The sequence below is a fragment of the Pteropus alecto genome, unplaced genomic scaffold, assembly GCF_000325575.1.
Source record: "Pteropus alecto unplaced genomic scaffold, ASM32557v1 scaffold103, whole genome shotgun sequence".
In the NCBI taxonomy this organism is placed as follows: Eukaryota; Metazoa; Chordata; class Mammalia; order Chiroptera; family Pteropodidae; genus Pteropus; species Pteropus alecto.
This window is the reverse complement of record NW_006436288.1, coordinates 8,248,514-8,262,669: the sequence shown is the minus strand read 5'-3', so window position 1 is coordinate 8,262,669 and position 14,156 is coordinate 8,248,514. Positions and strand designations below refer to the sequence as shown.

The 14,156-nt window shown below is 33.0% G+C and overlaps 1 protein-coding gene across 3 annotated transcripts in view; it reads left to right on the top strand.

Annotated features, from left to right (window-relative positions):
- The window catches only part of SOX5 (SRY-box 5), a 378,734-nt gene that overhangs the window by 241,592 nt on the left and 122,986 nt on the right, over positions 1 to 14,156 (top strand). The window lies entirely within an intron of this gene.

The window sequence follows — 14,156 nt, the reverse complement described above, 5'->3', positions numbered from 1 at the left end:
CATGACTCAGTTTCCTCTTCTGTAAAATGGGGATGATGGAAGTTTCTTGTGAGTTTGGATAATTGAAAACAGAACTGTGCAAAAGTCAACATAAAAAAATATGCATCATGAGAGAGGTTTAGGGAAACAGAATAAGTATTCACATTAATAATCATCTATTAAATGCTTTGGGGAAAGGCCCACAAGATGGAAAGAATTCATATAGTCCAGGTTCTCTTTTCATCTAATAAAACACTTGTATAAAACCAGAATTATCACAACTTTGGTGAGTAAAAGAAAATTTTTTCTAATCAAGAAAGCAGTTTACATATTTTGGAAAATACCCATGGTATTGCATAATTCATCTTTACTTGAACAATGTCATTATGTGTAGGCAAGTTACAGTACTTTTTGCTAGAAAGTATAAATTTGCCAAGTAGTAAAAGTGGCTGTATTTACAAAGATTGTTGCAAGTAATGTAAGATTTCCTAGTAGCGAATGTCTTTACAATGGTATATTGTATAATAACCTTTCTTGACTGGGAGATTAAGAAACTTTTATATAAATTACACAATGTTCAATGGATTGTCCAATTACAAAAATATTTTACATTTTCAACTTAAGAAACATCTACCATGCCCTTTCTGGCAATTTCACACGTTTTATTTTCAGTTGCAAATGTTCTAGTGAGTAGCTTACTGTTAAAGTGTCCTGAGCTATCGTAAAGTTAGACAAGCATCTAAATACCAAGTTCCAACAGATACTGTGAGGCAGCATTCATTACTACTCAAAGAGCATGGATTTTTCACATCCTAAGGAGTGAAACTAGACATTAACTTGCCCCTACTATGGTTTCATTTGGAGGAGATGTTTGAAATGTTATTTTCGTTTGCAGGAAACGTTGCCGTAAGGGCTTCTTTCCACATATATAACATTTTTCATTATTTACTCAATATACTCTGCATGCTACCAACAAACAAATCCCTATATAGTAGCCATTCACACCAATTTAACACCTGATAAAAAACTGAAATTATGCACTGGGAAAAGTTTGAACAAAAGAAATGTAAGCAGTATAATCACAGTTATTTTCTTAAACAAAGTAAGAATAGTGTGCAGTTTAAGGGTACAGCTATTTACTTAAATTTTTTAGTCAAGAGGGGTTTTTTTGTTTGTTTTTGTTCTTGGGTTATTTCAGTTAAGGACACATCAGCGTTCTTATTTTGCTCATCTCTTGAGGATTAACGAAGTGCACAAAACCTGTTTGCATAATTGACACTAAAACTAGGGTTTAAGGAAGGTAATGGATTTAGTGTTAAAAAAAAAATGGCATCAGTTATTGCCATGTATTTTTTTGAGGAAAAATCTTGGATCCTGAATGAAAGTAAAATAAGGCCTATGATTAATTTTATAAAAGGAATGTTTTAACAAACCAGTTACTATTATAAGAAGAAACTAAAGCTAAAGTGAGTAGACTTTTCTAATAATAGATAGCTTTTTAAATAATCAGTTCATTTGACATATTGTGCATCTGCTATGTGCTACGCATGAAGTTGGGTGTTGCAGATACCAATATGAGTCAAATATGCCCTGCCTTTAAGCCCTCTTGGGAATATAGCCACAAATAATTTCAACCTAATGGAATAATTTTATGAAATTCAGACAGGAACACAGCCTGCGTAAGCTTACCTTAGGTTTTCAACATCAACTCTTCCATTTGCCTGAAACATTTTCCCCAAGATAAATGAGAGGTTTATCATCTCATGTCTTCCAGGTCTTTGTTTATGTCACTATATCATTGACTCCACATTTAAACTTGTAACCTCCATTCCAGCATTTTTTTTTTCTCTGCACTCACTCTCATTTTTCCATAGTACTTATCTGTCTTATTCATGACATATTTCCACAGACTATAATACTCTCTAGCACAAAGTGGGAACTCAAAAAATGAACGAATATATTTTGCTTGAAGAGTTTGGGTAGTCTTCATAAAGGCAATGTCATTTAAGCTTGGTCTTGAGGAAAAAGTAGTTCCTGAATCTAAATCAGACGAAGTTTTCAGCTACACCTCCTAGCCTCCAGTTTGAGAACAGGTTGAAAAATGAAAGGTCTCATGTCCAGATTAAATCATTACTCTAGTGAGGGATTGTAAACTAACACAAGCAAGAAACAAAACATATTAAAAGGTTTCTTGATCCAATGCTCATTGTGTTGACGGAAGAAACATCTAAACCTACAGAGAATTTTTATAAGTTTGTTTGAACCAAACTGATGACATATGCTGGGGAGCAAGATCTCAAATGTCTGCAGAATGACAGTTTTGCAGCTTCTTTTATGCATTTGAAGTTTAGGAGGGAACATAAGGAAGATTACACGGAGGTGGGAAAAGGGAAGGTAGGGATTGCATTACAGGATAGTTAACAAGAGTATGTGCTTTCTTGAGAGTGGTTATAGCTTATTCCAAAGGTGTGTTAACGTAGATGCACAAAAACAAGGGACAGGGTTGGCTTAAAACCTTTCACTAAAGAAGTTATAGGCCTTGAAGGCCACATTTTGAAGCTGTCAGCATCGTAGGATGAAAGAATCCTTGATTGCTGAGTCAGAGAGGCAGCCACGAGAGCTGCCCAACTATGAACACCTGCACTAGATTTTGGTGATTAAGAAATAAATTTTTATTATGTTATGTAAAAAAAGTTATAGGCTTGAGGCATGACTACCCACCATGACCTTCCCAGTTAGGAATTTATGATCAGATCACCCTGTGAGTTTATTTTCCATAGAACACCTTTTTTAGTTCATAATTTCATAGAATAAATACTAGTGATGTAGGCTATTTCAGCAAGAAATAAAACTAATAAAGGTCAAAGTAATCGATAATGATTTTAGGAAACTCTGAAGTAAATGTTAATATATACATTTTATAAAAATTACAGTGAAAATTTTACATTTGTTTTCAATCTTTCTTTAGTTAAATATTAAAGAATTTTATTCTATTTTCTACCAATGTAGGAAACAAAGACTCAAAGTTTAGGATAGGGTCTATCAAGCAATTCACACAGGATAGTAATTCCTATGTTGAATATTCTTCTATTATATGCCTGGTATTATTGCATCTCTATTGCATTTCTATTTTTCTGGTCAATATTCAGATTATTCAAGTAATATGTACATGTATTAAAAATTTGAAGAATATTTTGTACAGAAAACATAAAGCAAAATAAAATGTAATATAAAGATGAAAATCTAAGTCAAAATGTCACCCATGCTATAAAAATCTCTTAAAACATAATAAAGATAATTTAAATGTGATTCTTTTTATGCTGATAAAATATATGGGAATTAATTTTGTCACAATGTTTTTGTACTCTTTACATAAATCAGCATTTTTATTTCATAAAATTATTATAGTGTTGTTTATAATTTAAGATCTGGACTTACTGTTTTGGCTAGTGATGCGATCACATTTAAGTCTCCAAGTTATATGTCTATCATTTTCCTCATTAGCAAAATTGGAAATGACAACACCTGTCCTGCTGACCTCCAAGAGTTGAGTAAAGTGTAAGTGAACTAACGTGTATACAAGGGTTTTATAAAAATACAAAACATTATTTTAAAATGAGGTACTACTGTTTCAAAGCACATTCAATCCTGCTTCAGACAGCAGTGAACTTATATATATATTAAAGTGGTCTTGGTCTTCTATTTAAAATTTTTTTTTTTTTTTTGCTTTGGTTGTTTATTTTTTGAGATATAGTTCACATAACCATAAATTTTACACCTTTAAAAAGTACACAATTCAGTGGTTTTAGCATATTTACAATGTTTTGTAACCATCATCACTAATTCTAGATCATTTTCATCACTTCAAAAAGAAATCCTGTACCCATTAGTAATCCCTCTTATTTTAACCTTCCCTACAAAGTGATAATTTTTGAGGTGTAATATTTTAAAGAACTTATGTCAAACTGAGATTTATAGGCCATGAAGAAAAATATCACTAATAATCTTTTATAAGCTATTGAGCATAACATCATAAATCAGAAATTAATAAGTAGTATATTTTATTAAGTTTCTAATCATGGATTCCTGAGAAATATAATTGAAAAATGTATTTCATGTTGACTATTATATTATATTGTCTTTCATTTGCATGTAAAGACAATTAACATTCTAATGCATGCTATAAAGAAAGATTGTATTACTATTTGCAAAACCTGATTCTTTTCATGTGAACAGAGAACCATCATCCTCATGTGAAGTTTCTTGTGAAGAACCATAATAAGTAATAAAAGTATTCACACACATTTGAGGAAACAAATAGAGTTGCGGTATAAAGAAAGACTGTGGTTTTTATCAAGTAACAGCTATCGAGCTATGTAGTAAAATATTGCCTTAAAGAAATAAAAGATAACAACTCTAAATAATGCATTGCTTGATATATTTTAATCATTGTGTTTTTAAATTCTGTTATTCAGCTCAAAATTGTTCTGGACCAATAAAATAGTTGTGTTTTCCCATACGCTTTCACAATTGCTTTCTTACTTAATATCGTATTTTTGCCACCCTTGTTTCTATGATTATTAACTTTTAAAAATAAAGATTTCTCCCCTGAAGTCAGTAAGTATACTTTGTTTAAGCATGTATTATAATAAATGTCATCATTTTGGTTGACATAAATTTAATATATATTAAAAAGGTGCTTTATAAGAATGTAATGCTTAAGTTTTGAAAATTAATAAAGGGTAATACTAGATGAGAAGAATATTTAAGTCACACTTGCATAGTATTAAAAATGAAATTTCATTGCTTTCAAGTGACAGAGGTCTTAACTCTACATTATTTGAAAGTGGTTGTATCCTAGTAACAATGCCAACAATAAACACATCATGCAAAAGTAAAACTGCAATAGTGAAATGAGCCATTGAAAGGAAGAGTCAGTGACCATATAATATTTCAGTTTCTATTACATCTAGTAGCAATCTGGTTAAAAAGAAATGACAGTTGCCCTGAAGGAAATAAAGTGGAGGTATTATTGTAGTAGTAGTTTGGAAAGAAAATTGCACTGTGTCTTGACTGGATTACTTCTCTATCCTTTCGAACTATCTCCACCTCTCTGTGGTGCTGCTTCTTGCATTTTTTATACAAATTGAATTTGTATCATCTAAACTTATAGGGCCCAGGGGCCCTTTGGTGTCAGGAAGGAGGAGGAAAGGGGGAATTAGAAAAAGAAAATGTGACAGGCAGTTTTGAAAAGAAAAGCAATTTTCCTTGTGGGTCTTTTCCTAAATAGGAGTTCTTCAATGCAATATTTTGCTTCCGCAGAGCAGTCAGTCAGAATCAAGTGCATGCTTCTGCTGTTTTGTGGGGCTTGGCACTGACAGGTTTTATTTAGGAGGGGTGGGCATACAGGGGGATAGGATGTGGAGAAGTGAGTATTTTGGCTATATCAGCCCTGGAGGCAGAGTTAGCACTTGCAATGGGACAAAAGTATTTGTAGTCATCAGATAACTTTGCAGTCAGCTTCAATAGCATCACTCTTTTTTCTACTTTTTTTTTTTTTTTTGGCAGCCAAGCTCTTAGTAGAACCATCTGTCTTTCTATTAGTATTTTTTGAGGCCTGTTTTGAAGCCACTTTGCTTGGCAAAGTCACTTTCATCCTTGGAAACAATTTTTTAAAAAAGTTCTGTGGCTTTTTGCCGAAGAAGAGTACTATGTAAAAAATCCACATGGCTGTTCATTTTTTTTCTAAAAGAATATGGCTACTTTGTCTTTGTCTTGAATCAAATGAAATTAAAGGTGATACAACTCCAGTGTGACTGTTGAGAAGTAAGAGGCAGGAATTGCAATTTTAGCAATGTTTTTATGTTCTCATATCTCTCAGTGAGATTTTCTTTAGTCTTCCTAGTAGATTAATTGGAAAATAAATTGACTCCTTTATTCTTAATTTTAGTGTAGTTTTTTTTTCTTCTAAAGACCATTGCATTGGGTAGGATAAATTGGCAAATCGACTTTCTATTATAGGAGATGAAAAATCACAGACTATTAGTGGTCATTGAAGATCCCATGCCTTTTCTTCTTAATGGTGGAGAGTCAGCTTAGTTATCCTGGTTACTCCAGTTTGGGTAATTATATCATCCCTATCTAAACCCCTCTTGTAATCTCATTTGGATATTACATTCTTCATTTTCTCAAAACTGTTGTGTAGTATTGCTGTGTGCTTCTAAACAGCTGCTATGCTCCCACTGAAGGTGGCTGAATTTCAGTTGTAGGTGAACTAATCCCTAAAGATGGTATGTGCTTAAACACTATAGTACTCATCAGACTAAACTCTTGAAGAACATTTGAAAAGTTTTAGATTTCACATTTTCCTTGTTATTGTGCTAACTTAAATCATTCAGCTGCCTTTCATTTTGACATTGGTGCATGTGTTTGAAACAAGCCTTCTATCATAACTTCCTGTTGTGTGACCTCTCACACAAACGGCTCTTCCATGTCATGGATATCCCTCTAGTTCTTTGACTGCTGTATTTTCCCCAGTCTAGTAATGCTTTCCAGGCCTTTCTTCCTGCGGTAAAGCCTTAAGCCCATTGTTGTTCAAAAGCAACTTCGATTTCCTCATAATCTATTCTTGCTAATGTCCCCCCCAGTCCCATTCTTTTCCCCAGCTTGAATGCTGGGGTTCACCTTCTCTGATCCTTATCTACAGTGACCAGGCCCTCTGAGGAAAATCACAGAAAAAGGAAAATTGACAGCATCAAAATTTATGTAAACACGCTTAAGGCTTTAGCATTTTCTATTACCCTTTTTAATTGTCCATGGTTTACTTTCTATTTCATTTCTCACAATGACCAAAACGTCCTTACCTTTGCTAAACTCCTTTCTTCAATTCCAGTCTCTCCTTTTTGGGATATGCCTATAGCATTGAGAAAATTCTTCCATCAGACTTAATTTTTCTTATCTTCTCATTTCTCTACCTACAAAACATATCTGCATATATTTAGTTATAAAGCTTCATCATTCCTCAGCACCCAAAGCATGAGATGTAATACCCATTCAAAACTAGTCCCTATACCCCAGCTTTGCCTTTCACCCTCCTCTGGAATTTTGGTCTACCAGTTAGTTCCTCTCTTATCTAAAGTTTAAAATTTCAATTTCTATTTTCCTCTTTCAGCCAATAAATGTACTCAAAACTCTACTACCTAAATAAAGACTATGCATTCTATGCAACTACTATCAAATGTGTCTCCTACCTTCTCTCACCTACCTTTCTCTGAAGAGAGGTCTGCATTTGCTTTCACCTTTTTCTTGTCTGTCATTCAGCCTTCAACTTTTTGCAGTATGGTTTCTGTTCTTCATTCTAGATGAATCGACATCGTTTGATTCATCACTATCTTCTAATGAACAATTCCAGAAGATATTTTTTCTCTTTAAAATACTCTTTCTGCTATATTTTTTCCTATTAGTCACTACCTCAGTCTTAAAATTCCATTGGTTTTTTGTGACACTGTAATCATTATTTTCTTTATTCTTCTCTTACCTCCCTACTTGTAGACTCCTCTTCCTCTGCCCTTCATTTAATTATTGTTGTAACACAGATGATTTTAAGCTGTCTCTTGTCTTTACCCTCCAGATTGTATCTAGATTATCAATGAATGACTCCCCAAACCATAGCCTCTAAAGACCTCTTCCCTAGCTTCAGATTGGTGTACCGTCCTCTTGTAAGATAACTCCAATGAAATATTATTTAGGCACCTCAAACACATCATACCTAAAACCATATTATTTATCTTTCCATAAAAACTGTCATTATTCTTTTATGATATTTTAAAATTCTTCTATGCTGTTATAAATAGTTATATAAACTAGATACCTGAGAGTTATTTTTGACTCTGTTCCTTTCTTCACCTCCAAGTTCTCACTATATATACATATATACATACACATGTATATATACATATATATGTATTAGGTACAGAGATTTCTCATATACCCACACATCATCAGTGTTTCCCACTTTTTCCCTAAATATTTTTTGGCTTTTTTTCTCATTCACAACCTTCCTATTACTGTTGAAGCCCTCATAATCTGTTTCGTAGTTGACTATATTACTCTCCTACCTGGTCTCTGTACTTGGTCTCTCAAATCTCTTCTCCATATATCTGTCAGAGTATTCTACCTAACCACTTAAAGTCCCTCAGGAGTTCCACAGAGCCTACAGGGAGAATCTCAAGTTTCTTACTCTGATACACACACCGATTCAGGCAGACTTTCTCACTACTGGTTCCCTCTTACATTTTTTGCTATTTTAGACCGTTGGTGGTAACTCTTTCATATGAAGTTTTTTTTTGTCCCTGTTCTTTTGTTCATATCTCCCCATCTTCTTAGATTTTTTTTTTTCTCACACTCCTTTCTCTTCGGGGGCTAACTCCTACTTATCCATTCATACTCTACACCTGCTGTACCTACCTATTTCCATGAGGCCAGCCTTGACTTCTGGCTGTTAGGAGTCTCTTGTCTGTGCTTCCATAGTATCTTATACGAATCTCTTTTATTGAATTAACAGCAGTATAACTATCTATCCATTTGCCCCACCAGACTCAGAGCTCCTAGAGAGCAGACATTGTGTGTGAATTCATCATTTTATCCCTAATTACCAAAAAAGTACACATTCGGCTTAGTAAAAAAATGTTGACTGAATGAATAAACTAAAGAACCATGCAACTGGAAGGTAAATTAGTAATCTTAAATATCTATTTAATATATTAGTTTCAGGGAGCCACTGAAGGGTTTTGCAATAGAATATTTATATAAAATATAAAACATTTAATTATGAATAATTGATAAATAGTTACTTGTTCTTTTACAAATGAGATTATGTGTTTGGTTTGTGTTGGATTCTTAAGATTTTAGAGGGCTGCGTTCAGTATCTATGTGGTAGAATTACAAAAATTGTTCAAACATAATCTTTCATCTTAAAGTTTAAGAAATATGGGAAGTAGCCTTTTAAATTTGTAATATGTTATTCTAACTTGTGAATAACATACCCCCTAATAAAAAGACTAAAATTTTGTGGCAAAAGTATTTTATTGAAACTTAATTATACATGTCACACATTTTAAACCTTAATTAGGAGCTTAAAGGAAATTTCATTCATTAAGTGAAAGAAAATAAATGGAGTTAATAGTGAATAGGATTTGGAAATACTCAAAACTGGCTAATATGTAAGAATGGATTACTAACTTTATAACTAAATTAGTTTTAGAATTTATCCAGAAAACCTTATACCATTTGATGTAACATGTTCTTTTCTCTCAGAGTGGCTAAATTTCAGCAGCAATGAACTGAACATTAATTAAGATATAGCAATAATACAATTGGTGCTCATTATTTGTGCTAGTTAGGTTCTATAAAGTTGCCATGAATGCTGAATTAGTGAACACCAAGCAATTACTGTTGGGGGAATACAGTTGGGTTGCTGAGAGGCTTTGGTCATACCATTTTCATCAACTGATCAATAAATAACCTTATTTTATATGTGTTTCTGTTTAAAGTCACCTTATTAATTATCATTGATTCGGAACGCATTTTAAACAGTGAAATCACCAACAAAATTTCTCACTACTTTGCGCAAGTCTGTGGGTGACTGCAAATCACTGGTACAAGTACATTTTGCAGGAGACAAGTAAATTTTAGTGAGAAGGCAAATTTGCAAGTATAAGGTCAGCAAATAATGAAGATCGACTGTATTTTGAAATGCATTTTTAGTTGCATATATGGATAACCACAGATTTGGGATTATATTTACTTTTTACTTTATTCTGAGTATTATTACAGTGCTCTGCAATCTGCTCTATAATATTCTAAAGAAAACCCATTATTAGGACTGTGAAATCAGGCTTATTTTCTGTTTTCGTTCCTTTCTTTCCCTTGTAGCTCTTTTTGCCCTATTCCTCTCCCCACTACATTCTGTAGTGTTTTTTTAGTACTAGATTAAGAGTAAGAAGATGTAGTTCCAGTGTTAATTTTCCTCTTACGTAAATGTGGGATCTTGAACAATTTTTATGACCAAGCTAAATCTTATTTCCTTAGCACCGTGATTGTGTTCTGTCAGATAATCTCTAGGATCTTTCTCAGGCTTAAACCTCTGTTATTCTATGTATGTGGATCTTGGAAAATTTAGACACTAAAACAAATTGTAATACTGAAGCAAACTTCATGTCAATAATCATAATAAGATAAAAGTTTAGAATACACAGATTTTTAAAAGCCCTAGAATTTATTGCAGTTTATTCTTTAAAATACAAACTTTTTAGCAGAAAAATACTATAAATTATTAAGATATAAATGAATTACCTGGATAAAAACTGTTACACACAGGTAGATAGGCTTTTGTACACATAACAACCAGTTAAGCAATAATAAGAAAACATTCCCTTTACAGTAGCAATAAAAATAATTTTTTAAAAATATCTTAAAAATAAAATTACCTAAAAAACTATAAGAATTGTGTGAAATGAAAGAAGATTTAAATAAACTGAAAGCTAATACCTCCTAGTAGTCATTAAGCCAATTTCAAATAGAAATTTTATATCCTAAAATTAATGTGAGAAAATAAATGTTAAAAAAAGGCTAGGATATGTTAAAAAAAATAAAATAGTAATGATAGAGTACTAACTTTTATTAAAACATGTTACAAAGCTATAATAACTAAAACATGTTACTAGAACATAATAGGCAGACATATCTGTTCATTACAGAAATATATAATAAAATTCTAATATTTCTGGATTACTTTTTTATTTCCTTATACATGCATAATTCCAAGATTTTTGGATATATGATAATTTATAAGACCATTTAGCTATAATTTAAGAATAGATACACAAAGGAATTGGTACCTAATGCTACATTCTTAGTGAAATTGTATTCCTTTCTGGTCATTAAATAACTTTGTCATCTACATGCCTTCTGTGGACATCTGGAGTTGGTACCACAAAGATGTAATTAGAGACAGGACTATGTAATTCATTCTTCTTCTTTGTTTATGAATTAGTAATACACATAATAGTTTCAGCTGCTACTCTGAGCTGTGAAGGTACAATAAAAAATGTTACAACCTTTTTGTTTATTAAGCTCCATAGGTCAAAAGGGAGTTCATGTTACATGAGTAACAATTATTTAATACAGTAAGTATTATATTAGCTTTGTGAGGTTAAAAGAAGTAACAGTTTTTTTCTGCCTGAAAATTGGCACCATAAGAAAGAAGTGCTTCACAGGCAAAGACATTATGTGGGTCTCAAAGCCTTTGAAAAATAAGTAGAATTTTGCCACAAAGAAAAGGAAAAGCAAAATCACTCAAAACAGAGGAGAAAATACTTTTGAATGCATTCAAGCATGGAAAAACACTGAGTATGCAAGAAACTCTTCATGATCCATTGAGGCAAAAGTACAGAATATCTGAAGGAGGGCACCAGAAATGCCTAGAAAGAAAGACTGGGAACAAATTGTGAGGAAATCTTGAAAACCATACTGAGGGTATTTGATCATTATTTTCCAGGTAAATGCAAACTGTCAAAAGTTTTTACAAAAAGGTCATGTAAAATACAAATAGAAGACTCATTTAGAAGGAATTCTATCAAGAATATAGCTTAATATCTAGTTTTATTCTGTGGACATCAGAATCTGTCCAGAGTCTTATCCTATGGACACCAGATCAGGCAGAGTCTCCCTTTCAACTGCTTATGTATCTACAGGTGCTTTGTTACTCAAGGCAAAAATGAAGAAGACAAAAAGATTTGCCAGTGACTAAAAACATTCTTTAAGAGTTCTTCTCAAATGTGTATGCAGATTGGAATTATCAGAGGAACTTTAAAAACACTGTTGGTTGGGTCTCACCCCCGTTGATTCACATTTAATTGGGCTGAGAAGTAGTCTGAGCATTGAGAGTTTTTCAGAGCTTGCCTGGTGATTCTAACATACATGCATGTTTGAGAACTACTGCACGAAAACAAGAACTTATTGTTTCTGTAATTCTAGAAGTTATTTTTCTCAAATTCTAAGGTATCTGAAATTTGGATACCTTTTATAACCCTCGTTTCACTTGAAGTTCTTTTTTTCTCCTTCCCTCTAAAATGTTCTTATTAAATTTATGGTATATCTTATAATTATGGTTTCTTAGAAAGGAAGAGATGTACTATATAAAATATAACTTACAAACAATGAAATATAAAGGATATACAGTAGGTGGGGATAACTCTTAACTAATGTGGCTGGTTTGTTATTTCTTTGTTTGTGTGTTATCCTGGTCAGCATCCTCTGCTTACACTGAACTAACCTCCATGCTGTTTTGCCTTTGGATGTCTACCTCTTGTTTTAGGCCATACTTGCTCAATATACAGTCTCTAATACTTGCTCAATATGTAGTCTCTAATATTTGAGTCTTTAATCAAGTGTTTTTCATTGGTTTCTACATAATGTTTTTCTTCCCTCTAGAAAGTTCAAAAACATGCTGGCTATAGTGGCCTAACTTTCAACTCTAACCTTAAGACACTTTTGTTTTCCTGGTTTTTGTCATTCCCTTTTAGTTTCACTCTGGTGGCAGTGATAGATTTAAAATCCTGTTGGCTAAAGGAAATGCTTTCAAATTTGGAGTCATTGCTGAAAACAGATCCCTTATTCTTAAAATACTTATTTCTCACTCTCCCCCTCTCTCTGTCTCTTTCTTTACCCCCTTCTCACCTCCCTTCCTCCCCCCTCTCTCTCAACGCTCCCCACAAAAAATGGACACTCACCAATTAAAAATCTCAGGAATAGCTCAGAGGTTTACTGTGAAAGATGAAGGAGAAACTGAAGGCAAACTTTTAAAGTGATAAATGATGAGAACTGTAAGAATCGTAAGAGCCCTAAGAATGTGTGATGCCAGTGGGAGAAAGAGAAGACAAGTCTGAGAGATATCTCAGAGTTCCTATTAAGATTAGCCACTGAATGAATTTGTAATTTCTTTGTGTGTTTGTTTGACTTTTCACCATTCTCCCCACTGTAATGTAAGCTCCATGAGCATAGAATCTTGCTTTTCTAGTTCACTATTATATCCCTACTGCCCATCTCATTTTCTCATAAATAGAGGTATTTAAAAAATAAACTGAATTAATGTATGGAAGGAGTAGTAAGGGAAATTGAAGTGTCAGACGTGTTATTTTTAGCATGATCCTAAATTCTCATTCACATATTCAGTGACAAACCCTAACCAATAATCACGTTTGTCAAGGAAGTCTTAAATATGTAGAAAATAGAAAAATAGCCTAGATATTTTAGTTAATGACAACCTCTGCATTAGTCAATAATGACATAGCTGCAGAAATGACTGCATTAGGTTATACTTCTGGATATTCCTATTCAGTTCAAAGAAGATAGTGATTCTATAGTGCTGTATTATTCATTTACTGATGTAAACCTCATATACTGAGAGTGACACCAGCTTATTAAGATGTAATCCAAAGATGGCAACCAAAGCAAAAGCCGTGTTGTTTAAGGAGTGGTTTAACACTAGAAAAACAGTAGATGAAGACACACGTATAGTACCAAGCAAGATTCAAGGGACTGGATTCTAGAGCTAGTTTTGACGATCCCGTTCAAGGGCTATGGGCTGATAAGTCGTCTTTCAGCTCCAGTTACTTCTTCTGAAAAAAAAAAAAAAAAAAGGGAAAGTCTTATTTACTCTCTAAGCTTTCTTCCAGCTTTTTTGAGGATTTTAAAATTTCAGTATTCTGTGTCAACATGAGAATTATTTTTAAGTAATGAAGAGCTATTTACCTATAAAGTGATATCAGTTTAGTTGGTTTTGTTTTAGAAGGTAGAATGATTCCTAACAAGTGGGATTTACAGAAGGAGATTTTAGTTCAACCCCTAGGGGATAATTTTTTAACCATTACATTAATGCAATGAGAAAAAGGCTTATTGTACGCAGTAGTGACGCTTCATCACTCGCACTATAGGGAAATTATTCATCAAGTTAGAAAGTGTAACACCTTTCAACTATAATGTATTTTGATTCTCCTAAGGTAGTCAGTCCCAAGGCATGGCCTCAATCCCAGTGTTCTATCAAGATTGTATGCCAGTATATTGAATTGAATAAATGATTTTCTTTTATCATAAAATAAAGAGGGTGGGAAGCATGG